General features: G+C 43.8%; 2 long non-coding RNA genes across 4 annotated transcripts in view; one reads left to right on the forward strand and one right to left on the reverse strand.

Annotated features, from left to right (window-relative positions):
• LOC111926534 (uncharacterized) overlaps nucleotides 1–26,049 on the reverse strand; it is a 48,909-nt gene that overhangs the window by 12,857 nt on the left and 10,003 nt on the right. The window contains exons 1-2 of one of the 3 annotated variants that reach the window (XR_002863043.2): nucleotides 6,113–6,149; nucleotides 5,612–5,719 (exon numbers count right to left, since the gene is read on the reverse strand). This is a non-coding gene — a long non-coding RNA (uncharacterized LOC111926534). The other 2 variants (XR_002863042.2, XR_015284889.1) reach the window with 2 other exon arrangements.
• LOC147654295 (uncharacterized) lies at nucleotides 6,215–6,686 on the forward strand. Its single transcript, XR_015283970.1, has 3 exons — nucleotides 6,215–6,265; nucleotides 6,357–6,460; nucleotides 6,549–6,686. It is a non-coding gene; the product is annotated as an uncharacterized LOC147654295 (long non-coding RNA).

Raw genomic sequence — 26,049 nt, forward strand, 5'->3', positions numbered from 1 at the left:
AGAGCTCCTACACTCAACAAGGAAAGAGAAAACTCTACATTTACTATCCACCTCTAAACAATTAAGGAGCTCAATGCAACCATCAAACACCTTCTGAATCAGGACAGAAATTGTCCCCTAATCATAGGGCTCATCACATTCCCAACTTTGCACCCTCTTCTTTTGCTAAAGAAAGAAGTGTCAATTCTTGAGAATGAAGGCATGGGAATAATGCTCCCATCTCGGACTGTGATAACTCACATAAAAAGCCTGAAGAAACAGTTAATTAAATTTTGGCATAACTGAAGTCACAGCCAGTAGTGAGAAGATTTGAATTTTGTCATTTAAAGAATCTGACAGGAAGGCCATTAGGTCCTCAAATGAGTCAGTTTCAGACCTCAAACAACTCAAATCTGTATCGAGCTTCCTGCCTGACAGCACAGGTCTGGAAAAAGTGCCACTTGCTGGTGAAATTTCTCTTTGTTCAAATTTATTAGCATAAATGAACAGCATTCCATAGGGCTACTCAGACACACTGTTGATATCTTTGCTTTCAGCAGCACTTTCTTCTTTCTTTGAAAAAAACACTATACTTGATCCCCTCAGCTCAAGGCTTCTGGCTAGGAACGCTTTCTCCACAGTACATGGGTTATTTTCTTCCTATTAGGTCTCTGTTTCACCTACCCCAAAATATTACTGAGATTTTCTAACTGGGATTTGCAAAACTTCCTGGTGAACATGCCCTGGATTCTCTCCTCCTGTTTAACTGCTTAGCTCCTACAGTCTGTATTTTTTTATTTTCCTGGAGGTAAGTATGATGTAATCTCTGCCAAGCTCTCACAGCTTTTCAGAAAGCAGCACTGAAAGCCTTGAAACTCCCAGAATCTCCTTTGTAAGCTCATACCATTGCAGAGTCCATGTCTTAAATGTAAGTGGGACATGGCGGAATCTAATTATGCAAAATCTTGCTATCCTGAGCTGAAATTTTGCCTGAATGAGGGACCTGATGTTATTCAAAAAATGGTCAATCAGCCTGGAAAAATGCCCCTCAATTTCTGAATCTGCAATTTCCCATCCTTACCAAACCCACCACCACCTTGCCCACGAGATGTACGCAGAGGACCAGAGGGTGCTTAGAAATCACATCTCCTGCTGAGCCACTGGGAAACAAAGACGACAGAGAAAGAGCAAAGTAAAGGACCCATGCTCTTCATGTGCCATCAAAAGCCTTTCATTTCCCAGGGTAGGAAACCTTCCCCATCTGCAATGCTGCAGAAAAGAAAGCAGCTGAGAAGGTGTCAAGCTGCAGTGTGGAAATCAGGGGCGAGAAGAGGTTTTGCTTTGCAGAGGAATGGCTACATCTCAGCTAGAGACCCGAGCATGTAATCCATGACCTTGTCTTGGATACTCTGCAGTTACCCAGAGGAACAAAGCTATGGAGAAGTCACAAAACATTCAGAAATTCCTGGGCATTGGTATGAGGGAAAGTAAAGGAAATGGGAGTTTATTTTCACTGCAAGAGGCAGGGGGGAGGCAGCGATCTAGTTGCCAACTTTGGAAATCATGGAAAGCCTTGAAATTCCTCCTAACAAACCTCTGCACATTAGGAAAACATGGCAGTGTAGAAGTGTGCAATGTGAATGCTGGCATTGCTTTCCCTGGAAGGAGAATAAACATATGGACCATATTACCAGGGAGATCTAAGAATAGGGGGAAAAAAATAAAAATAAAAAGAAGGTATGAACGAGATCAAGAGGGAATAAGTGAAAAAAACCCCAATCGTGGTGGGCCACCAGCAGTTCTCTTTCTCCCTTCTTCAGGGATAGGTTACACAGCCATACATAAATGTTTTGCTCAGCCTTTTAAAGGCATTTCAAAGCTTTTCTGCCCAGCTTGAATTTTAAGCACGATTTGCAACAGTGCTTCCCCCACGTGCATCCGAGGGAAGAAATCTCTTGCCAGTGGATTTTGTGCCTAGTGCCAGATGAAAAGAGCAGCTCTTTGCAGACTAAGGCTGGAGCTGTCCAGAAGAAGATCTGAAGACCAGGTTAGACCCTGTTGACTCTGACTTAGCATTGAAAATTTGGCTCAAGAGATGAAAGGGTAGCCAGCTCTTTAGATGTTTGCTTCACAGAGGAGAGCACCATCCAACACAACACACAGGGTTACAGACAGCTCTCTGGGAACCAAGCAATCAAGAAAAGCTTTTTCTGGATCAAGACACCCAGGAATCTGGAGAGCAGGGAAGAGATGAAAAGTAGCTGGTGGAAAAATATTTTCTGAGGAGCCTGGGTCTACAGCAGAGTCTGTCTTGGAAGTTCTGGCACCATCAACTACAAAACTTCATTCAAGAGGGATCCCCTGAAAGAAGAAGAACTGGGGCCAGTGTCATGGGATGCATGCAAAATGCATCTCTCCAGCAGCAGCAGTGCCTGCTGCGGGGACTGAGCCCGAGTTGCTGCAGGTTGGCTCTTCTCCAGAAACCAGCTGGCCAATTCAGAGCCTGCTAACAGCCTGCTGACATGGGAATAAGAAACTAATGAGGCTTTAACTCCTGTATGACTGCAGGCCAGGGTTTGGCTCAGAGCATAGCTTGGAGCCTGGCCAGGCTACATGGGAAATTGTCACCCACGTTCAGAGGAGGAGGAGGATGAGGGTGGCAGTGACCGTGTGCCAGGATGACACTGCTCTGATGCTCTGGCATGGTGGCACTGCCCTGTTTAACAGGGCCCCATCACCAGCTCCAGGCATGGGCACCAGTATCACCCCCTTGAGAACCTTTTTACTGTGCCTGCATTAAAGCTGCAAGAGCAGCAGTGACATTTCCTATGTTTGCTCTTCATTTCTTTCTGGTTGTCCCAATTTACAGCATAGCAATGAAGTATGAAAGCGACAAAGGAAAAGCAACTACCATAGAGAGACCAGAAAAGTCCAACTTTTTCTCCACAGAAAGCAAAGCAAAATTTTGCTCATGAAGCAGCTCTTGGGTTTTTCTGCTGAGTGCAAAGAAAGAACTGGTGCAGTGTGACTGTTATGTGCTGTATCTTTACCATCAATCACGTTTTAATGAGAGTAAATTGAAATTCCAGGCACACATTAATAATGAATGGATGAATTAACTCTGAGGAACCCTCTGATGATGCTTTCATCGGGCTGTGATGTCTATAGGCTAACATCACATTAGGTTACTTTCTGTACATTTATAGGGAAAAGTTTGAACTAAAACATTTGCTCCGAGGCCCAGATCTGCAAAGGGACTTATGTGCCTGCATTTTGGTTTAACTGGAATTTTGGAAGTCACAAAATATGGTGACTCACACGAGCCACACATAGGCACCCAGGCATTTCAGCATTCAGAGGGACCAGAGTCATTGGAACAGGATGCCCAGGGCACTGGTGAAGTTACCATCCCTGAAGGTATTCAAAAGGCATGAAAATGTGGTGCTTAGGGACATGGTCCTGGCTTTTCTGGGTTAATGGTTGGACTCACTCATCATGGAGTCTTTTCCAGCCTAAGCAATTCTACAATTCCATGATTGCCATAAATGTTCCTGCAATGCCTCAATTTTCACCCCCAATTCTCAACAGGCACATTGCCCCTCAGGTCACACTGTTCCATTGGTAGCTATCAGACTTGAAATAGCATCCCAAAACTTTTGTCTGAAATCTCAGAAAGGCCTGTTACAGCCCAGCTGGTGAGGGAAGTCCCAGCTCAAAATCCAGAACAGATGCTCTGTCACCTTTACAGGACAGATGGATTCAGTGTTCACTTGGGTAGCAGAAGAGTTTGATCTTCAAAGAAAGCAACTCAAGGGCTCTAATGTCTCCCTCCTGTTGTGAATGATGCCAGGCTCCAGTAAGTCAGAGCAGACATCAGGAGCTTTGTTGTCAGGATAAAATGCCTAAAACCCATCAGCTGCATTGCCTGGAAGTGCAACCCACCATTAACATCACTTAAAAATCCAGTTTATCAAACCTTGGCTTCTCACTCTGGAAATTCCCAGCTCATTTCCCACCTTGGCAGCCAAAAAAGTGGCTGCTATAGCTGGTATAATCAGTTTGGTTGGATCTGCAAGTACCACAGCATAGGATGTTTACTCTGTTTGGCCAGGGGATGCTTGTTCATTTGAGGATTTTAGAAATACCTTCCTTTGCAAAGCCTGGGACACATTTTCTGTTTAAGTGCTGGGATTTTCCAGTGCAAAGTTTTTAAAGAGGTCTGTTACATAGAAAATAAGAGATTTTATGTAATCTTGGAGCTGGATGGCTTTGGTGGACTTGGGTCACATTTTAATTCCTAAAGAGCTGCTTGGCCAAGGCAACCAAAAACCATCCACTACACCCAAGTAGTTTACTTGAATACTCCTTTCTCCCAGTGTCTGTTGATGACACTGAGAAATTAATGTTATTGGGGGCTGAGGCAGGAGTAGGTTCTGATCTTTCTCAGCAGTGTTGGACCTCCATGTCTCCACCAGCCCCAGACACCATTGCAGAGTATCTCCTCTCTCTCAATGACAACATGACCGCTTCATGCTTCATTGCAGAGGAGGCTTTACAGAGGGGTCTCTGCACTTTGCCACTGCTCCTTGGTGAGGTGCTCTGCAGAGCTGAGGTCCCTCCCCCGTACCCTCACCCTATCCCCTCTCAGCAAGATTCTGTCTGGAGACATCCCCCCTCCAGATGTATTTCTGATCAATACAAGGCTCCAAACCCACACATCCACCCTTCAGAGCACCTCCAGAACCAGAGGCACGTAACACCCAATTTCTTACACCATGCTGCCGACTCTCTTCAGCACTCTCTAGTTTTATGGGCAAAACCCTCCTTATGCTGGACAGACCAGTCACAGCATGTGGATCAGAAACAGCTCTTTCCTCCAACTCACAGCACAGCTGGAAGAAGAAGAGACCAGACTACTTCTCCATCTTATTTTCCCTTTATCATAAGCTTATCTTTTGGGTCCCTTCACCCCCATCCCAATATCTGCAATCCCTTCCTCCCCACCATATGGCTTTTTTCCAGCAGCCTGCCGACATGCCTCCTGAACTTATTTATAGCATGGCTTCAGCCACCTCACACGTTAACCTGTTCCATATGTTTATTCTCCTTTGAGTAAAAAGGGGCTCCGCCAGCTCTCCTTCATCCCTGTGGCCTTTTATTTTCAGGTGGTGGCCCCAGCTGCTCAGCCCCTCACATGAGAGCTGGTTCTTTGCTCCAGTGAACAAAAGAGCAGCTCAGGAAGGGTCCGGGGTGATGACAGACATGCCAGCTCTGGACCAGCCCTAACAAAGACAGATACCCAGCAGAAGGCTGGCACACCCTCCACAAACTGCACAGCCACTGTTACATTCCAATAGGGTGGAAGTGGACTAGGTCACCTGTATCCAGAGGGATAGAGACTGTAAAACAGCACTCACCAAGGATTCATCCTTGGATTTTCCTTCACTGAATTCCCAGCACTGTTTGCAAACTCTGTTCTTAACTTTTCTCATCATCTGTTGGCTCATCCCTGTGGCTACTATGATCCAACCTCCCAAGCTGCTTTGAAGCCACTGCTCATTTCTGGTGCCCCACAGCTGGCCAGTGCCCCCAGCACACTTTCTGCCACCCCAAATCTCAGGGACCAGCTTACCAAAAGCAGTCAGGTTTGGGTGGCACTTCCTGCAGCTCCAAGCGCCTTAACCTTCAGATCCATCCAAAGTGAAACACGAGCAACACCCAGGCACCACCACTCAAATGCCTGGAAGAAAATTATGCAATGAGCTGAGCCACTGCTTTAAGGGAGATATTTTCCATGATGTGGGTGATAAAACATTGGCATAGATCCCCAAGAGATGTGGTGGACACCCCGTGCCTGGAAGTGTTCAACACTGGGCTGGACAGGGCTTTGAGAAGCCTGATCTAATGGAAGCTGTCCCTGCTCATTGCAGGGCAGTTGGGCAAGTTGACCTTTAAAGGCCTTTTCCAGCCCAAACCATTCTATGATTAGCCTAGCTCCCCATCTCACTTAACTTGCTAAGAGAGTTGGTTGCTCACATTTATCCCTCAGAGCTGGAGTGGCTGTGTGACAGGTGTAATTTGCACACAGGGCCCCATAAAAGAGCCACTGTAGTGGCACATCTGCCCTTCTCACCTTGTCTGCCAGCCCAGCTGCAGCCAGCCAGAGCTCTGCTCTGCAGAGCAGCCCCCAACGTGTCATAAATGTGTGGAATAATGGCTTTCCTGGGGGACCATCAGAGATTGCAGCCGGCAGTGAGAGCCTAAGGGGCAACACCAGACACAATAGGTCCATGTTCAGCATCAGGGCAGTTTTAGAGCTGCTAAAAGCAAGCTGAAACAGCAATGGATCTCTCCTTACTGACTCTCTTTCTTAGCAGCTTTTTCCAGGGCTCTGCATGGAGCACTCTGGTTTTCCTCCTCCTGACTTGCAAGGAACATGTTGGTGGAACTCCTTGGCATTTGCATTCCTCATGCCCTAAAGGTAGCCTGTTGTAAACCCCACATCTCATAGCCAGATTCTCCCCCCTGACTGCTCCAGCAGCTGCTCTCTCTTTTTTTTACTGTGACAGCTTATGATCCTTTCAATGGACAACAGTGAAACACCCTGTGTTTTTTCAGCCTCATAGCATCCCTTCCCCATCGATTGCAGAGACCTTGAGAGCACACTGTGACCAATACCCTACTCTTCTCATTTTACAAAGAGAAATGTTTTCAGTAGTAAACTCCCTAAACTTGGTGTTTCTTATGTAAAATGAATGAAAAAACAAACTTCCCCCCCCCCAAAAAAAAAAACCCAAAAAAACAAGAAAAAAAATTATAAAAGTAATTTTTGGCAACCAGAAAGGATCAAAAGAGGGTTATGTTTCCCCTGCTTTCTTCTTTGCTCCTTTTTTCAGGTCAGCTTTAGACAGAAAAAAACACAGGTTGACAGTGATATCTCCAAGGCAATTTAAGGGTTCCCCCTAGGAAGCAGCAGGAGTCTCATTATTTTATATTCTCCCGGACAGAATACTAAATTTGGGGAAAAGCCTGCCCCAGCCATAGCAATAAGAAAAGAAACTTTCCAAATTGCTCTCCAGAGCCCTCGGATTCCTGTTTCATTACCTCGGCACGAGCAGTCCCAGGTGTCCTTTCTTAATCCCTGTTGATCAACAGGGGCAAGGCTCGGCACGTCTCTGGCCAAAGGCTCATTCAATATTATGAGCAAGCTTTCATATGAGCACGGGGAAGGGAAAAATACACACTCTGCAAATTCATTTCACCTTTTCTGCTGTAAAACATGCTGGATTTTAATGATTTCTATGTACCAGAAACCTTGGATTACCTTTAAAGCCTTTAGCTGTAATTTTGTTTAGTTTTTTTCCACTATGCAACAAATAAAACAAAAAAAAAACCAAAATAAACAAACAAAAAACCCCAACCAAATAAAAAACACAAACAAACAAAACAAAAAAAAAATCCACAAAAACACAACCCTGCTTAAGACCAAACATAGACAGGATTGCCAAATCTCATTTCTCTGGAAAACTGCCGTGCCGGCAAGGGCAGAAGGAGATCGTTCAGATACAAAGAGGTGGTGGTGGGGAATCAGTTCCAAATACATCTGCAGATAAATATTTTACGCCCTTTGCGAATAGCTGGGTGGGCTCAGGCGAGCGTACAAGAACCCAGCGTTGTGTGAGGCTGCCACCTCCTGGAGTGGGCAGCCCTGACGCCAGGGCATCCTCCAGAGAATGCGCTGGATTCGGTATTTTAACCCAGAAATAATCACTTCGCAGGGAACGTGAACTGATGTCACCATCTGCAGCTTTACAGTGAGTGGGGAGGTTTGCTAAGAAGTTGGTTTGGAGTTTAAACATGCGGGTGGATGTGCCTGTTAGCACCTGAAAAAGTGGTACAGAGAGCTGGGGAGGCAGCATTTTATCGGGAAAGCCACATATTTCCCCATTTATTGCAGCTCCTGTTCTTTTATTGCAACGATGTTTCCTCCTGTTCTGGCTCCACCAGCCCACAATCAGTGACATCTGCTGTGTCCCATCTCCTGGAACCACCCGATGGCACTGCAGAGGTGGACACAGAGTCTGATGGATTTTGCTGGGTGAGCAGTGGTCTGTGAGAGGGGAGAGATGTGAGAGCTGCCCCACCACCCACTGTGACTGCACAGCTCATGGCATCTTCTGGGGGCTCATACCCCATCTACATGCATGAGAACAGCTCTGTGTGTGAGCAGGGATCGACTGCAATTATTGTTTATGGGGATGGGACAGGTCTGGGTGCTCTTGACATGGTCTTGGTCAATGGACAAGTTTTGGGTCTGGGGATGGTGGTGTTACCCTTGGCAGAGGGCAGGCTGGATGCTGATGGGTTCTAGGAGCATAATGGTATTGGTTTACTGCAGGAGAAAAAGTCCCCTGCTCTGCACAAGAACAAATATTAAAGGGAAGCAGCACAAGCTCAAAACCAGAAGAGGAAGGTTTTCTCAAGTAGACTCCCTCCTGTTTGTCACAGCACGTTGCCTTACCACACACTGGACACAAAGGTGGCAAAAGCCTATGTCAGGACATAAAAGCAACCAGATACCTTAATGCTAAAGCTAGAAAAACTCACAGGCCCCAGGTGTCCTAATAAAGTGGGGAAAAGCCCAAGTTCCTCACTCATAGGCTGATGGCTGATGCCAGGCTCTCTTGCACAGAGAGAACCTGAATGGGATGCTGCAAGGAGTCAACCTGGAAGTGACAGCATGAAATGCCCCCCACACCCTGCAAAGTTTCTGCCTTCTTCCAAGGAGTTTTACTTACCAGGAGCAAACCCCCATAATCACTCTGCAACTGCTAGCAGCTCTCTGGGTTTCAGAGACAGGAATTAAAAACAAATTAGAGGTAATGATCTCTTAAATTGCTTCTGAATCTACTCCGTGGCTGAGAATTTTGGTAGATTTGGACAATCAAATCAAGCAGGACACAGAATATGCAGAAGGGTGACATGGAGTTTAGGAATATTTTCAAGCTTCCCATTAAATATTAGATGTGATGCAACAGCCCCTTCTTATTGAAGACAGTTGTAAGAAACTCAATGAAAGCCAAAGCCAAGAACCTGACTCATCCCGGAGAAAGGCTGTTTCCCCCATGTGAACTGTGTCAGCAGAGCATTAATTGGCTTCTGTTGTTAGTTATTTCTTCTGTTCTTCTAGAACAGCTATATCTAGCTATTCTTCTATTTTTAGTTACTCCAGACCTAAACGGGGACAGAGGATCTGCAGATAGAGAGACGGGGCAATGGGAACCAAGGGACTCTTCAGTACTCTCCATCTTTTTCTGCACTGTAATGCCATGTTGGTTGTCAAGGCTCAGAAGAATGAGTACTTATAGGACATAGGACTGATTTTAGGAAGGGTTAAATGTGCTGCACACTGTCATAGCATGGATGGGGCTGTGTTTGGCAGTTCAGATAAATGGACACCCTGCACAAAAACACCATGATCCCAGTTTTGAATGTCAAAGACAAGGTGGTGGGGCACATCTTGCTGTTAACAAATGGCTGAAGCTTATCTGTATAAATTCATTTACTAATCAAAATCAACACAGTTTATGTGTTTTGGAAGGTGAAAGCAACAGAAGTCAGTATTTAGAAGCAGGACAGGATGAACCCTAAGCCACTTAGCACAAACTTGTTTGCAATGTCCTACTAATCCCCTCCTATCCTGTCTTCATTACCCTCGTGTACACTGCACCTGTACAACTGATAACGCAGCAGTGTTTGGGAAGCAGATTTCAGACAGCCCCCTTCCCCACCAAGGGACCCCATCCAGCACTGTTTTAAAGCAGGTTTTGTATTTCATTGGAAGGTTTTTTTAATCCAAGCTTTTAGGGGAATAAAGAAAGCCAACCCCTGGGAAATGTGGTCTTTGCCAACAGCAGTCACCTCTGCTTGGAGCCTGGAATGTCCTGGTCTCAGCCAAGCACTGTCCCCATGCACAGAAAACAGTTTTTCCAGGTCATCCCCAATGGCAGCACTTCTGGACACTTCTGTGAGTGGATTTACCCTTCTGAAAATCATACCACAAGCAGAGAAGCTTGTGAACAGGGCTGGGAGCAGGGATGGGATGCTTCATATGTTAAGGTATCCTACAGATGTTCCCCTCAGCATTTGAGAGGTCTTTGAACAATGTCCTTAATAGGATGTTTTAACTTGGCCAGCCTTAAGCAGTCAGATAGATGGACTTAGAGCATTCCTGTATGTAGGTCCCTTTCCAACTGAAATATTCTATTTTATTCTGTGTCACCCTGCAGCACCCAGGAATGCCTGGGGAATACAGCTCCAGGGTTGTGCCCAAAAATGCCCTGTGAAGCCCATGGCCATCTTGGATATAATCTGGCCACACACCTGTAAAATTCAGATGTGTTTCTGTGCAAGGTCAGCCCTATGGATGAGCCCCAGGGCTTGTGAAGGGTAACAATGATCTCACACTGCTCCTTGCTTTGCTAGTCCCTTTTGCCCAGTCGAGGTGGGAACAAAGATTCCTAACAGTTTCTCATGTGGAAAAGAGGGCTGTAGCATCCTGTTATAATCTCACCAGTCTCCTTTATTTTCACTAACAAAAACAGTGATTTTAAGGCTTACTTTTAATGGAGAATAAGCAACATGTTTCTTCTTTTTGCTAGGCAAATAATCTGGGAAAAACACCACTTGACTTAAGCCCCTCCAACCTGCCTTGTTAAGCATTCAGACCTGATTTAAAGTATCTTGTTTTAACAAGGAAAAGCAACATGATTTGGTTATCAGACTCCCTGTCTCCCAGGCACACCTTGAGGCATTCTTAGGCCAAAAGCTGCACCAGACCTTGCTCCAGACAGGTGACTCAATTCCTGCTGTAGCCCACGAGGTTAAGGTGCCCTCTCAACAAAACTGCACATAAACTGCCACATAAGCAAGGCCAGAGTAAAGAAAAGCAGATTATCTCCAGGAGTTAATCTTCCCATTTTCCTCTATGAAAATTAATCTTTCCACTCAATGGAACTGGGGCATGAGGCCTCTGTGCTCCCCACAGTCTGGGCAAAGATCTTGTGCATCCCATCCTCTGGCAGGAGTGTGACACTTTCCCTGGGCAGGCCAGGATTAATATAAAGCAGTTAACTTAACTAGCAACATATGTCTGCCTCTTTTTTCCCACTGCCATTTAATCTCTCTTATCCACTGACCATGCAAGCCTCCTATAATCACTGCAGAGTAATTATGTGATTATTCCAGCCCTCTAAATTACAGCTGCAGCCTGGACCCCAGCAATTGTGGGTGATGCAGCAAGACTGACTTTCTCAACTGTTAGTTAATTACAATTAGACAGAACAACAAAAAAAAAGCAACAACCCCCAAAAATGAATCACACAATAATAAAAACTAACCTACACAATAATAATAATAATAATAAAACAACCTGCCAGAAAATGCAACTTCTGCTGAGACTTTTCACCCCAATCTTTCTCATCACAAGGAAGATTAGAGTGGGAGCCATTAATAAGATGGCAATTTATGCTAATTTATCAGCACCTAAGCCCAAGAGCTTTAATAAAACTAGCTAAAAGAACCTTTATGATGAACAAAGGCAATTATGTTGTTGCTGTTATTACAGTGGCATTTCAAATCCTGTTATGCTGCGGTTTATTGTCAAACTGGCTTGGGCAAATTCTAGTCTCTTGGAAGATGTCCCTGCCTGTGGTAATGGGGCTGGAACAAGATGGTCTTTAAGGTCCCTTCCAATCCAAAGTGTGCTATGATCCTTTGAATGAGGCTTTTACAAAAGAAGAGATGAAAACTAAAAAAAGATCAAGCTGCTGTCCCTCTTCTTGCCTTAATGACCCTTTCCTAAGTATGACTTTCCTCCAGTGTCAAGGTCTTTTCAATGGCATTAAACTGGTGCTGAGATTTTTCTTCAAGGTAGGGATGGGAACACAGAACCCAAGGGAACTGGAGGTACTGAAGGAGGAGAACATCTCCAAATGCTGCAGTATTTTTGTTTGGTTTTGGTTTGTTTGGTTGTTTTTGTTTGTTTGTTTTGAGTTTTATGGTGGAGGGGTTTTTTTTCATTTTTTCATAGCATTTGAAATGTCTGATGAGAATTCCCAAAGTGTAAGTGACTTTCCAACTGGTTAAAAAATAGTAAAGTATAAGAAATCAGAGGGGATTTTTATTCATTTCACTGTTTGTGGCATGAGTGAGAAATATCCATGAATGTTCTTTCTGAATCTGGAAAGTTTCAGTCAATTCAGCTGAAGCGTCCCAAGGTGTCCTTCTCCTGCACACTGACATTCCCAGGCTGGGGTAAAGGAGTTGGGCAGAAAGCTGGAAAGGGCATGAATGAAAAGAGAAGGGGAAGGAAGATACCTTCCCCAAGGAGCATGTTAAGAGTCCACAGGCGAGCTCTATCAGAAATGAGAAATATGAAGTTTTAAATCCATGATGATCTAAACCCCACTGAAATGAGTGAAGAAACACCCAAGGAGCACAGATTATGTCTTGACTCTGATGCAGAACCACACACTACTGCACCTGGGCTGAGCTGTGCCCACAGTGGATGTAAATCCTCTGGGGGTGTAAATCCTCATCACCTGCAGGATTTGATCCAGCATTTCTGTCTGCACGTGGCATTCCTCCTTTCTGTTCAAGCTTATCCCTCTGTGCTGTAATATAACTTGAGTGCAGGTCTTCCATCACCCTTAAATTCATCTACCAGGGAACATCACGCTGTCTGGATACTCCTGGTTCATTCAGGGCTCACAAAGGGACAATGAACTGGAAGTGTGACCCAACCTGTAATTGATGCCAGTGGCAAGTTCAGAGCTATGTTTGGGACAGAAACACTGTAAGAGGCCATTTTAAGAAATAAATCATGTTGGGTCAAAGGCCTCATGGTGGTAACGAGCAGAGCCCTGAAGAATGGGAAACAAGTTTCTGTGTACAAATACCCATGGGCCACTGAGATTCTCCCCACAGTGCCTCCAAGAGACAATGTTTGTTTTGGGTTTTTTTGCAATGTGACATCACAGGGTGATACAAATAAAAGGATGAGCAAAAAAAACTCAAAACTGGTGATAAATTGTAAAATAAACCGGTTTCCCAGCAAACCAATGGAGGGAGAAGAATATCCTCCATCTCCAGAGGGAAGATGGAGTATGGCAAAGATGCACTTTACAACCCATTCTGCTGGTAGAGACTAGGGGTCTGCTGACATTAATTTTACACATTCCCTTCTCTTCCCTCAAAAGAAAATCGAGCAAACCACTATGATTTAAGAAATGATAGCCCAGCAGACTTGCACTGCAGGCAACCTCCATCAAACATTAGCCTCTTGGCTGCACTGCAGAGCAGTCAGTTTTCAGTCTGGTTTAGAAGATCCTTATTTTATCACTTGCTGTTTATGATCAGAATATTTCATCTATCTTCACAAAAACCTTCTGTAAAACTCCCCGTTTAACTGAAAATAGCAGGAGTTTTCCAGTCATATTTGGGAAATAGTCATTAAAGTTCAGAAAGACTTTGCTACTGGCATCATTTTTTAAAAGAGATTAGAATTGATTTTGCTAAACCACACTTCAAAAAAATAGGAGAGGAAAAGCTTCAGCAATTCTTCTAATCTGGCTTTGTTTGCTCTGTACTAATTTGTGAAGTGCTAGTGTCTGAATTCACGTGAAGGAGAAGCAACCGCAGCAGTTAATAATTTCATGTATATACTACATTTGGGCTACAGAGTTCAAGGACCTGAGGAAACGGAGGAACATCAATGAACCAGCCAGCCAAAGATAACATGAACCACTGGTACAAACGGTAATGAAAAGCAAATCTTCTGGTTTGCCAAGACTCCTGTGAGCCATTGGCAGTGCCTCCACTGGAGGTTACAGCCAAAGGAAAGTCTTATATATTCATGAGATGAGCAAGTGGCTCAAAAATGCTCCTGGCCTTATAACAGGATGAGAAGGGAGTAAAAAACCACCAAACACCTTTAATGGATTACCTACACCAGGGAGTTAAGCATTCTCAGGACCACTGCCAAGCCCTGCTTGCATTTACAGCCTGGGCTGCTGCTGTGTCCCTCGCACAGCTGTGACACAGCTGCGGTAGCGTTCATCCAAGCTGTGGGCAGCCCAGCTTCTGCCCTGCCTCGGTCCAAATCTGCACACCCCCATGGCTATTCCAGACACCTGTGCTTTGGATGACATCTAGCTGGGGATAATCTCACTTCTCCTGATTTTACCTGGTGAAAAAAAATGACTGCAGCAGCTGAAACACAGAAGCCAGAAGTCACGAAGGATCCAGAATCATATCAAGAGGCATGACCTGGTTGGGGTCTTGGCTGTAAAGACCAAGGTGCAAAAGAGAAATGTTTGCTGAAACAGAACCCAGAGTTCTGAGCTCCTTCTCTCACTGGGAACTCCCTCAGTGCAGGACTACATAATAGACAACATTTTTGCTTGGGCCATATGATACAATGCCCCTCACCAAACAAGCTCAGCAAGACACCTGGGACAATGGATGATGACAGCCATGAATCCAAATGCAAAACCTGCTGCAAGAGGAATCAAATGAGTCTCTCTCCTTCTGGAAAGATGTTCCAGAAGGAGACCTTCTTGGTGGAGGTAGGGATCCTCTATTCCTCCAGCCCTGTGTGGAACCCACTGTGGAGCAAATCCAGCACAAGCCAGATATACAAGGTTCCACATCATCACTGAGCCTCAGCTCATGCTCATTACCCATAATACTGGAGACCTTTAGGCCAGGGACAGATATGGGGCTTTAGGGAAGGTTAAGTGGCAAAAAAATAAGTTTGTGAAGAACACAGCTACCTGCAGAAAGAGAAGCAGCCAAGCAGGACAAGAGAGGGATCTCCATTTTGCATCCAGTAGCTGTAGGGCAGTTATGTCCTTCAGTGAACATATCCTGTGGTATTTTAGGCATCTCCAGAGAATACCACTTGCACCTAAATGACTTTTTAATCAGGCCCAAACACTGCTACCCTTGTCCTAAGAGCAGGGCCAAGGATGCTATTGGGAGCTCCATTATCTTTTCGTGCTCAGCTCACACTATTCTGTTTAAAAGATTAATGAGACACAAATTCTCAACGAGACACAAATTCTCAATCATGAAGCTGTTTCAGAAGCTCTTACTTCCAATGGTCTGTACAGTCCAGCTAGGAGCATCATCTGCCCTTCTTTTGGTTGGGAGTCTCAGCAAAACATGTTATGGATATTTATTTCCCCGAGTAGGATTTGCACATTGATGGATTGAATATTGATAGTGCTGAAGCCAGGTAACCCATGCAGATCTAACAGTGCAGGGAGTGTGCCAAACTGTCCAACAGGAATTTGGGGTAGGAAGGTGCAGAGATGAGGATACTCAGGCTTTTTCCTTGAATGATGTGATGTGTTTTGCATTTGAAGAACACAGTGTCCAGGGGTGGATAGCAAGGAGGTGAATAACACCTGGCTGTAGATACGTGAAGATCCACAGATGGTGGATCTCAGACAGGCTGAGCTCCCCCGGCTGAGCGTAAGAGGACTTCTTCCATTAAACAAGGTATTACCCTGTTTCAAGAATTCATAATTTGTGTCTTGTGGGCCTCACCTTGTCCATCTCATTCTGCCAACTTATGTCTGCCTCAAACATGAATTCCTGGGAACTTTTCTTGTCCCCATGTAGCTCAGCATCAAGCCATGGCAGAAAGATGCAAGGGGAGACCACAGGAGCAGCCTATTTCTGTCCTCTGATTGTTTTAAAGGTAAAACAACTGGCCAGACTTCAACTTGAGACACTCTAAGTTGGGTTACATGACTTGCAAACAGAAGACAGGAAGCCAGAGGCCGTGTCCTGCTCTGTCACCAGCCTGGGATGTTCAGAGGGAAAGGTTTTGGCCATGGTTTTCATGGAGGGAGAATCAAGACACTGGCTCAGGCTCCCATCAGGACAGCAGCCTGAGCTGAACTTGCAGTAGAAAAGTCAAGTTGTAATAATGACATTTAACCGACTCCAGAAGCCTGCTGGTGCCTTTTTGGGTATCTCTGGTCAGTATCACCTTGTTTCTTGTCCTGAAAATCAATATCCTCATAACACAACTCCCTGTTTTTCAGCTGTAAATTAGCTCACATTGCCATTTGTATTATGGCACTTAGAAAAAAAATACACATTCAGCTCCACTTTAACTGTTTTAACAGCACTCAGTCAGTCTCTCAGGAGCTCCCAGAAGCACTGTGTGTGCTGGCTGCTCTTCTAAGAGGCCCATCCATCTCTGTCCCTCTGCTCATTCTTTTACAGCGCTGCAATGTTCTCGTTTTTTCCTTTACTTTTAGGGCTATTTTGACAGGTTTCATAACCCTATTCCTCTTACTCAGAATAGCTTGCAAGTGCACTCTGATTCTTCCACAAATCTTCCTCCGGAGTTTGTATCTCCCTGATCCTCTGTGGTAACAATGTGTACACCAGCTGCAGGGTCTTGAACCCCTGGGTCCTCCTCACCAGATTTTGGGTTCACTGTGCAGACATTTACCTTTGCTCACATCTTCCACCATGTTTTTTGTATGGCTTGGGACAAGGAGAAACTCAAACTCATGAACAACTACAAATCATCTGAAGTCTTGTCTATTGAACCAGAGGGTTATTTTTGCTTCTAATTATTGCTGGGATCCTACATCTGGCAAATATCAGAGTAACATGACTGATGATGGATTTGGTGCTAGTTTTTCGACTGAAGCAATTAGTGTTAGGATGAGTATGCTAAAGCTGAGAAACAGCCACTCTTGTGTCATGTACATGTGCTCCATGGCTTCAAGTCCTGATTTATTAGCACAAATAAAAAGGTAAAGCCTCAGCAGCTACAAAGAGAGATCTATCCATGGGCATCACTGAATGTCTCCTGTTGCTTGTGTCTTCTGCACCTCCCATTTGCTTCTTTTGCAGCCCAGTGCAGTTTGTATTTTAGTCCAAGCTCTAAAGCCCCTTTTTCTCTTAGCTATAACCTATACTTACCTCCTGGTGCTTTCCATCACCTTGTGGCAAATCGCTGCTCTTTTTTTTTTTAGCCTGTGCAGCAGGAAATTTGATTTCAACAAGGTAAGTAACACCACAGATCTATTTATCTGAAATTTCAATGGAATGTTTAAGAAAGAAATTAATGGATATCTGGAATTTAAAATCTTTTAAAATCTTTTTAATATCTAATAAACAATATATTCTTTATCATTATATGCTACATAAATATTTTGTGGTTCTATTAAAGTCTTTACTTCCCAATAGTGACAAATACACTCCACACATACAATAGTGCTGCATACAAAAGTGCCTGCATATGTTTTATCTTTATAAATACTGATAAAATAGGTAGGGAAATTACAGACTTGAAAATAAAAAGCATCAATATTGTTGACTTGCAAAAAAAAAGGAACGTTACATCCTCTTATATTGTCTTGCAGACAGAGAAGAAAATCTTCATCATTCAGGAGGAAAGATTGGGGGAAAAGGCATTGTTATATATATATTCACTATAATTCAGTATAACAAAGCACTGTGAACTACAAGTAGTAAAGTCTAAAAACTGTGGAAATCATTGCTATTAATATTATACCATTTGATATATATTGATATCATTGAGAATATTTAAGTAACAGGTAGAAGTGCAGAAGCAATAATATAATACTTACTCTAAAAATGTCCAGGTTTTATTCTGAATGCTGTATTTCACATGAAGTGCATTTTCTGCACTTCCCCAATTTTTTAAGTTTTCTACATGAGACCTCAGAAGGAAAATAAATAAATAAATAAATAAATAAATAAATAAAAATTAAAAAAAAAAAAAAAAAAACAGGCAGAGGAGAAACTCAAAAACTGAGGGTTTTTTTAAAAGGTTTTCCTACCTCTACTGGAAACACAGAACAGAGTTGGGGCATCAAGCCAGACTCCTGGGCTTGTTGAGTCCTGGCTTTCCAAGGACAAACTGACTTATACAAGTTTTGCTGGTTTTATGTGTAGAATGCCACTTTGGCTTTGCCCACCTTGAGTTTGCCTTCAGTCAAGCTTGGTCATGAGTATCCTCATGAGGGCATCTCGTGCAGCTTCCAGCACAGCAGAGAGATGTCCTTTGAGCACAGAAGCAAATCCAGAAGAGCCAAGGTGTGCATCATTTCAAGACAGGCAAGACAGTGCTTTGCAATAGTATCACATGCAGTTTGGCACTGGTTTTACAGTGCCCAGCTCACTGCAGAAGGCTGAAGCATGCACTGTGCTTTCACACAGACAGAAAAGACTTGCTGACCCAAAATGGTGACCAGCAAATGAGGCCCTCCACAGTACTGCATAAAAATCTCCACTCGTCCCCATGCAATAATAATATATATTTAAAGCAGTTTTACTTTCACAGCGCAGTTAATTTATCATCTTGAGCCAACTGTGCAAGGTTTCATGGCAAGTCAGCAAGTTTAACCTTATTTGAAGCAATTCCTCAGAATAATTTACCAAGTTGACTGATTTTTGATTGCATATCCTTTAGGCCTCCATTATTTTTTTATTAACACATCTTAAGTTAAATATATAATTAATTACAGGTAAAACTATGGCTCTTTGTAACTGGTTTATTGCAAATCAAATTTAAATGTCATACATCCTTAGATTGTTTCAAAAAAGGACTTGAAAAGCTTTTAATTAACTTTATGCTTTCTTAAAACTCATTTAATAAGTATTCCCTTTACTGCCCAATGTGTAGAATCATTTCTTGATTTTCTTCTACCAAGACTAAATGTCTTTCAGGAAAATATGTTGTGGTGGACTCAAGGGTTTGGGCACAAAGGAGGAGCAATGGGTTGGAATTCACCAGTCTGTTATACAGCTGGTCACATCTAATGGTCCTTTTAGCCTTCAAATCTACAAAGGTAAAATTACCCCTTCTCTTTCCCCTCCCTTCTCCAAACCAGTAGTTAAAAGATGGCAATCCACATGAGTTAAGTCTTGTACTTTAATTACTAGTCTTGTGCTTACATAGGAACCAAATAGTTCAAAGTTGAATGTGCAGTAATTAAAGTATTTCCAGATGTGTTCAGTGATCCTACCCTGTTTTTACAGTCTCCAGCTGTCAAATATTTTCCTTCAGTGGCTGTATTAGATACAAAAGTGAGTAATTTTATTTTAAACAGTGTTTTTGAACAAGAAATATTCCCGGATGTCAGGGCTGGTGTGACCAGTATCTTGATAATGAAATCTCTGATCCAGCAAAACACTTCAAGATGATCCTGGCTTTCCATATTTGACTCAATCCCTATTGACCAAAATCTCTGAAAATGCAACAAACAGAGCAAAGAATTCCAGAGATAATGTGAACCACATTGTGGAATTAGAAACGGGTGGAAAAAACCTTTTCCACTAAAATCTGCTGAAGAAAATGTTCTAATTTTAAGATTGTGCTGGTTTCCCCTTTTTTCCCTAGTAGGCTATATAATATGATAATTTATCATGCTTATGTTTTACATCACTAGTGAATACTGAGGATCCTTGAGTTCCAAACTTACTTTGCAAATGAAACAGAAATAATGGCCTTATCAACACACAAGGAAAATGTTTTTAGCACTAGGGAAAAAAATAACAAAGTGCAAAGTGAAAATCTAATCTCTACCTTGGCAATGCCTGAGTGCTCCTGCCCATCCCAGCAGGAAAATTACCAATGGAGCTAGCAGCAAAGATGATAGAAGAGGTTTCTCATGCAGAGAGATGTGCTGTAAGCAAGAGAGCAGAGCTGTAAAATTGTTAGGATGAATAAATTTGTGCACAAGGCAAAAAAAAACCCCATCCTACAAACTCTAAAAAGCTTAGCGGCTGCTAACAACTTGACAAACCTTCTTCTTTTCCTGATTGGTTTTGATAGATCCTAATTAAAATGCTATCTGGCAACTTTCCGTGAAATCAGAAAAGCTTAAAGGAGTCATCTCTCATGTTTTCAGGCTCTGAGCTGTTCCCCTCCACACAAACCAACCCCACCCACTCAGGAGATTAAATATAACAGTTCAGACAAGATGAAATGCAGTGCTCCTACAGTTTTATTTGATTTATTAAAAGGAGAGAAGTAACCAAGTGGGAGGATATGCTAGTTTTGGCTGGGGTGGAGTTAATTTTCTTTGTAGTAGCTGGTATGGGGCTGTGTTTTGAATTTGTGCTGGAAACAGCGTTGATAACACAGGGGTGGTTTCACTACTGCTGAGCAGTGCTCACCCAGAGCCAAGGCCTTTGCTGCTCCTCACCGACCCCAGCAGCGAGGGGGCTGGGGGTGCACAGGGAGCTGGGAGGGGACACAGCTGGACAGCTGACCCCAGATGACCACAGGGATACCCCAGAGCACAGGGTGTTGTGCTGGGGAAAGGAGGAAGTGGGGGACATTCATAGTGATGGATTTGTCTCCACAGGTCACCATTACACGGGATGCAGCCCTGCTCTCCTGGGGATTCCTGAAGACTTGTCTGCCCATGGGAAGTGGTGAATGATTCCTTGTTTTGCTCTGTTTGCATGCACAGATTTTGCTTTTCCTATGTAGCTGTCTTTATCTCAACCCATGAGTTGTCTCACTTTCACCCTTCTGATTCTCTCCCCCACCCCACCTGGGGGGAGTGAAGAAGCAGCTGAGTTCCTGGCTGGGTTAAACCATGACAGAGGAAAATAGGTCAAACATTCTAGATTCTTATGAGAAGCCAAAAGCATGATTTCAATTTTCAACATTGCTTTTAAATTGCTACTGTGCACTTTCAAGCACACATTAAGGTACTGGAGGGGCTGGAGTGAGGAAAGAAGCCTGGGTCACCTAAGGATGCTGATGAGTGGAGGAAAACCCAAAAATATTAATTTTCAATTTCCAAGCCAGCATCCCACAGCCCAAAGACACAGCAATGGTACCACACGCTTGGACAAGAGCTGGGACAGGACAATGAGGCATTTCTAGCATCAGCCATGCCCACACCTATAATCCAAAGCTCTGGCCATCTCAGGCTTGTCCATGAAGTTGTGTAAAATATTTTTCCATGAGGAACATATTCTCTCAGGTATTAAAAGGGAACTGGGGAACTACTAAACAAGAAAAAAATACCTCACCTCTAATCTGCCTCTCTGGTTTTTAGGAGTCTCAGCCCCACCTATCTGATTAATTACCATATCCTCTAATTCTACTTTTCTCCATAAAAAACATCCAACTGCCTCATAACCTTCTCTTCCATCTTTACTTCAATGCCCTTATTGGTTTTATTGCTCCACCTCTTATGTCACGCAGGTGCTCAAAGGAGTACAAAATTTTTATTCCAAATAAATTAGAATTTTATTGCTGTTACCAGTGCTGGGATGTCCTGCAGGTAATATTGTCTTCCACCTAACTATTAGTGAAAAATAGGTCAGGATCACAAACACAGTATTTGTGTAAGCAGATACTTTGTGTAACCTGCATAAGTAGATTTGTCTCTGTTAGACCACATTCATGCCTTGGAAAAAGGAACAATAACATATTGTCAGGCACTGCAAAAGCCAGGTGTTCATTCATACAGGATCAGCCAATTAGTCACCAGTGGCATCACAAGTGGCTCTGCAAGACAGCGGTGGTTGTGCCCTTCACCTAATCAGTCACCTGTGACCTCGCCATCCAGCCAGTTTTTCACCCAGTGAAGAACACAGGACACAATTTAATACACTCTGGATGGCCTGTAGCCCTCGTGCTTTCATGCAGACAAAGGCCAGAGTCATCACACCACAGCAAGTGAATTCATCCATCCTCATCTGGTCACGAGTACTGAACGCTTACGGACTGGCCACAACTAATGACTGCATTGCCTCTCAAGCGTTGTTGCAGTAACTCCCAGAATAAACTTCTCCATGAATTTACCAGGCACAGAAGAGAGACTGTTATCACCAGGCTCTTCCTTCTTGAACACAGGTCACCCTCCCACGGCCTGGGACCTCCCCAGCCTCCCACAAAACAGTTCAGGCAGGCACTGCTCATGTTAATGGTCATGTCAATCAAGTAACTTGGGGTCTTTAATGCACATCTACACTTTACCCCTGGTTCTGTTTGGCTACCGGTCTGCCACCTCTCTCCTCAGCAATGATCAGCCAGATGCTCTTTCCATGAGTCAGAGAGAGCCATGGCTCCTTGCCTTGAAGAGAGGATGGAAAAGCAACCTGAGTGCAGGGAATACAAGAAAACTCCCTCACTGTCAGCACCAAGAGAGAGCACTCACAGGAGCTCTTCTTGGCTAGTGATGATCCTGCTGTGCGTGGTGTGTGGGTGACTTCAGGTAGCTCACCAGCAGTAGACACAAAAATTATATCCTGCAAAAAAGTGTAAATCCCCTCACATCTTTTTTGGTCTAGATTCAAGCTAGTCCTGGCTGTGGGTCAGATATTTTAGCACAGCTCTTTCATCTCAGTCTTCCTTCCAGGCATAATACTCTGCATTCAGACTCCACACCTTCTCCCTGGCTGCCACCTCACTAAGCCTATCTGCTCTCAGTTTCACTCTTTCGAGGACACAATGATCAGCAGGTGAGAGAAAAACCACAAACATTTGGCATGGGAATTTTTAAATTGTGTCATGTCACTTTTAGAAAGAACAAGAGATCTACAGTCTTCATTAACTGAAGACTTTTGAGGATGCTGCACCCCTGGGCTAGACCTTCTTGGCATTTTAGAGGTCAACCAGCACCTCAGTCTTTAGATTATCTTATTTGCATGTGACAAAGGATAAACTTCTCTTCTGAGCCCTAAATCTTCTCACAGATAGTCAGAGGTTCATTTTCTCCATGTATCCCATCAGGAAACACATCCCTTCCTCCCATGTTGAGTAGGGGAGAAAAATGTCCTCAAATTTATGACAGTGATCCCACATTCAAGAGCATAAGAAAAATAAGTTTGGCTGCATTAGCTCTTGCAAGGCAATGATTTTGCAAGAGCAAAATCCTGTGATGGAGGACAAGAAACTCAGTACTGCCTGTCATATCACCAAACAACAAAACTGAACCTCCTTTGAAATACAGCAGGTTAAACTGATTTCTCAAAATAATTAGGTTCTTCACCATATGAAAACCATTTTAATTGAAGAGAATTGAATTCAGTTCTTTCACCAAGTGTATTCTTTTGTTTGTTAAGCTGGACTCACAGGCATGTCAGCATACCTCTCCTGCAAATTTCATTTTGATCCATCCCTATGCATGCCTAGAAAGAAACCCCAGTCACAATTATGCTAATTCATTAGGACATCACACAGAGATTATCTTCACTTTCTTGGAAAAAAATGAAAAATAAAACCTTTGTCCTTGGTAATTTTGTACATGAACATAAAGCAAATGATGAATTAGAAGGGCTACACAGACAGACCCACCCAGCTGCAAAGAGTTCCTTCTGCCATTCACAGCCCAAGGATGATAATTTTCTGCCATATCTCTTAGCTGGTGAAAGGAACATACTTGGTTTTATACCACAATTTCTCAGTGATGATCTCTCAAGGATGTGGCAGATTCTTTCTTTGATCAGGGCACTGTCAGGCTGACATTATTGCAATCTTGCAGTGAAAGGGGGGTAAGTATAAAATCAACAGAGAGCACAAAACGGAGACTCTCCTCCTAAGCTGAATTTATCAACAGAAAATACATCGCTGTGTGTAAGTTAGCATAGAAAATGGGGTTCATAACTTGGAACACATACTTTCAGATTGGCCACATGAATGTCTTTCTAAGAAATGTGCTACAAACTCAAAATTATGAACTCAACACAGACATTCATGGCTGATGTGCTTTGAGCTTTGTTATGCAGGAGGCAGGACTACAAAATCATAACGGTGTCTTTAAAATCTATAAATACAGAGCTCACCTTGTGATTAAATCATCACACACCTCCATGAGGAAAGGGAGTTATTGTCTCCCCTTTATGGAGTGGGAAATTAGGCACAGCTTTACACCAGTCATAATTATCTTCTCCACCTATGGGCTCATAATGGCTCACTGTGTGGAAAAACTCTGCTTTGCAAGTCATTCGTGAAAAAGACCATGACTCATTTTTAACCTATCCCCATGACAAAACAGCCCTAAATGTGTAGTTGTACACATGCCCTTTCTGATGTCAGCAGGAAAGCTCCAGAGATAGGGATGGAAGGACAAATGCAGCCCCAGTGTGTTTCTAGGGGGCTGGAGAAAGCAAGAGGGTGGCTCTGTCTGTGGACCCTCCACTGTGCTCTGAAGGATGTAGGAGATGTGCTCTCCCCTGAGCTGGGATGACCCCAGGAAGGGCAGGTAGCTCCTGGGCTACAAGGCTTGCAGGCCTTCAGCCCAAGGCATGCTGAGAGGAGCGGTCTGAACATAAGGAGCTGCTTCTCATCATGAGTGTGAATTGCAGAGGGATTTTGTGCTTCACACAGTCACTTCTAAAGAGGGGAATGCTAGCTATATAATTTGTATTTCATATGCCAGGCCTCTGCAGAGACTCTGGATTCTCTCAGAAATGCCTCATAGAAAGAAAGCCTGCAGGGAAGGGCTATTTTACTTGCTTTTGAATTTTAATAGCAGACTATTTTGTACTGTTACCAGGCGCCTTGAAAGCATCTGGATTCTCTAGAGAAAAAGATCCCCAGAAGACATGTTCCATTTGTTTCTTGTGCAATGCTCTGTGGGGGGATGGTGGTCTATAAACTTCAACATGTTCTAAGCCAGGACCGGCCAAAAGTAATTTTAACTGGGTTTCACTTTATCCATGTTAAATGACATTGAAGACTATTGTCTATTTATTGTGGGTCAGGCACAATGAACAGTGTGCTAGGGCAAGGAATATCAAAGAGTTGGTGTGGGACAAGAGGTTTGGGATATTTGGTAGAGGCCTTGAGTTTCTGAATTAGATTTATGATGGAGAGGACTACAGGCAGGAAGAGATCTAGGGAGTTACAGTACACAGGGCTCTGAGCAGGAGATATCTGGCATTCTCCTGACCTGGAAAGTCTCAAATAGAATCCATCTCGACTCAAGAACAAACCCCTTGAGAACCTTGCTCTTATCTCCTTCCACTATAGGAGGTATGGTCATCCTCCGGAGTGGATCCCTCCTTTCTACATCTCATCATTGCTACTGGAGGATCTGATTTAGGAGGAAGCCAGAGATTGGTTTAATCCCTACATGTCGATGTCTATGTGCAGTGTTCACATGAGCCACACATGTGAGTTTCTGCCAAAGTATGTGAAGTATCAGGGCACTTGTGGAGTTGGGAAAGCAACTGAGCCATGCAGGTCTAGGTGTCTGCTTCCCTACAGGCTGAGCAATACACCCCATGTTATCCATGGGGTGTATTGACTTGCAGTTCTATCTGCCTGCCCACACAGATCTGGTCAGTGCATTTGAATTGTTCTGGTGTTCTGCCCATCCTCCAGGACTGTATAGGTGTCTCACAGATTCTGTACTGAACTTACCAGCCTTCTTCCAGATGTCCCAGGACCCCCATAGCCTCTGTACTGCACTAAGTGCTGCCACCTGGGCAATGCAATGAGCCTTACGCCTCCACTGACTGAATTCAAATCATGTTGAAGTGGGCATCCAGTCTAAGGCAGTCCCTGGGCCCCCATCATCATCAGTGCAGGCAGTGGTGACATGTTCACCCCATCACTCAGCCACACCAGCTTCTGCGCTGCATCTTCTCCAGCACAGCCACCACAGCATCCTCTCCCCTACAGCCCATGGAGGCCTATACGAAGCCTTCAAGCAGTCTGTCCACCCTTGTCACCCATCAGACCCAAATGAGTGACCTGACCCCGGGATTTCTCCCTCAGTGTGTGCCATGGAATGACAGCTCTTGTGTTGGAATGTGACCTCAGGGAGTGAGAACAGCTGCTGAGCTTGTGAAGTGACCATTTCCTTTTTCTACCAACACCTGCGAAGCAGCAAAAGGCATCAGTTCTTTTATGACTGGGAGAACAAATAAGGAATATTAACAGTAACATTGTAGACAAATTCTGCACTACAACTGGAGCAGCAGGAACTCCAACAAGAAGGGTAAACCTGAATCTTTAACAATTGCAAAGCTTTCTCAACTCCA

Source organism: Cyanistes caeruleus, chromosome 3, assembly GCF_971803275.1.
Source record: "Cyanistes caeruleus chromosome 3, bCyaCae1.hap1.1, whole genome shotgun sequence".
Lineage (NCBI taxonomy): Eukaryota > Metazoa > Chordata > Aves > Passeriformes > Paridae > Cyanistes > Cyanistes caeruleus.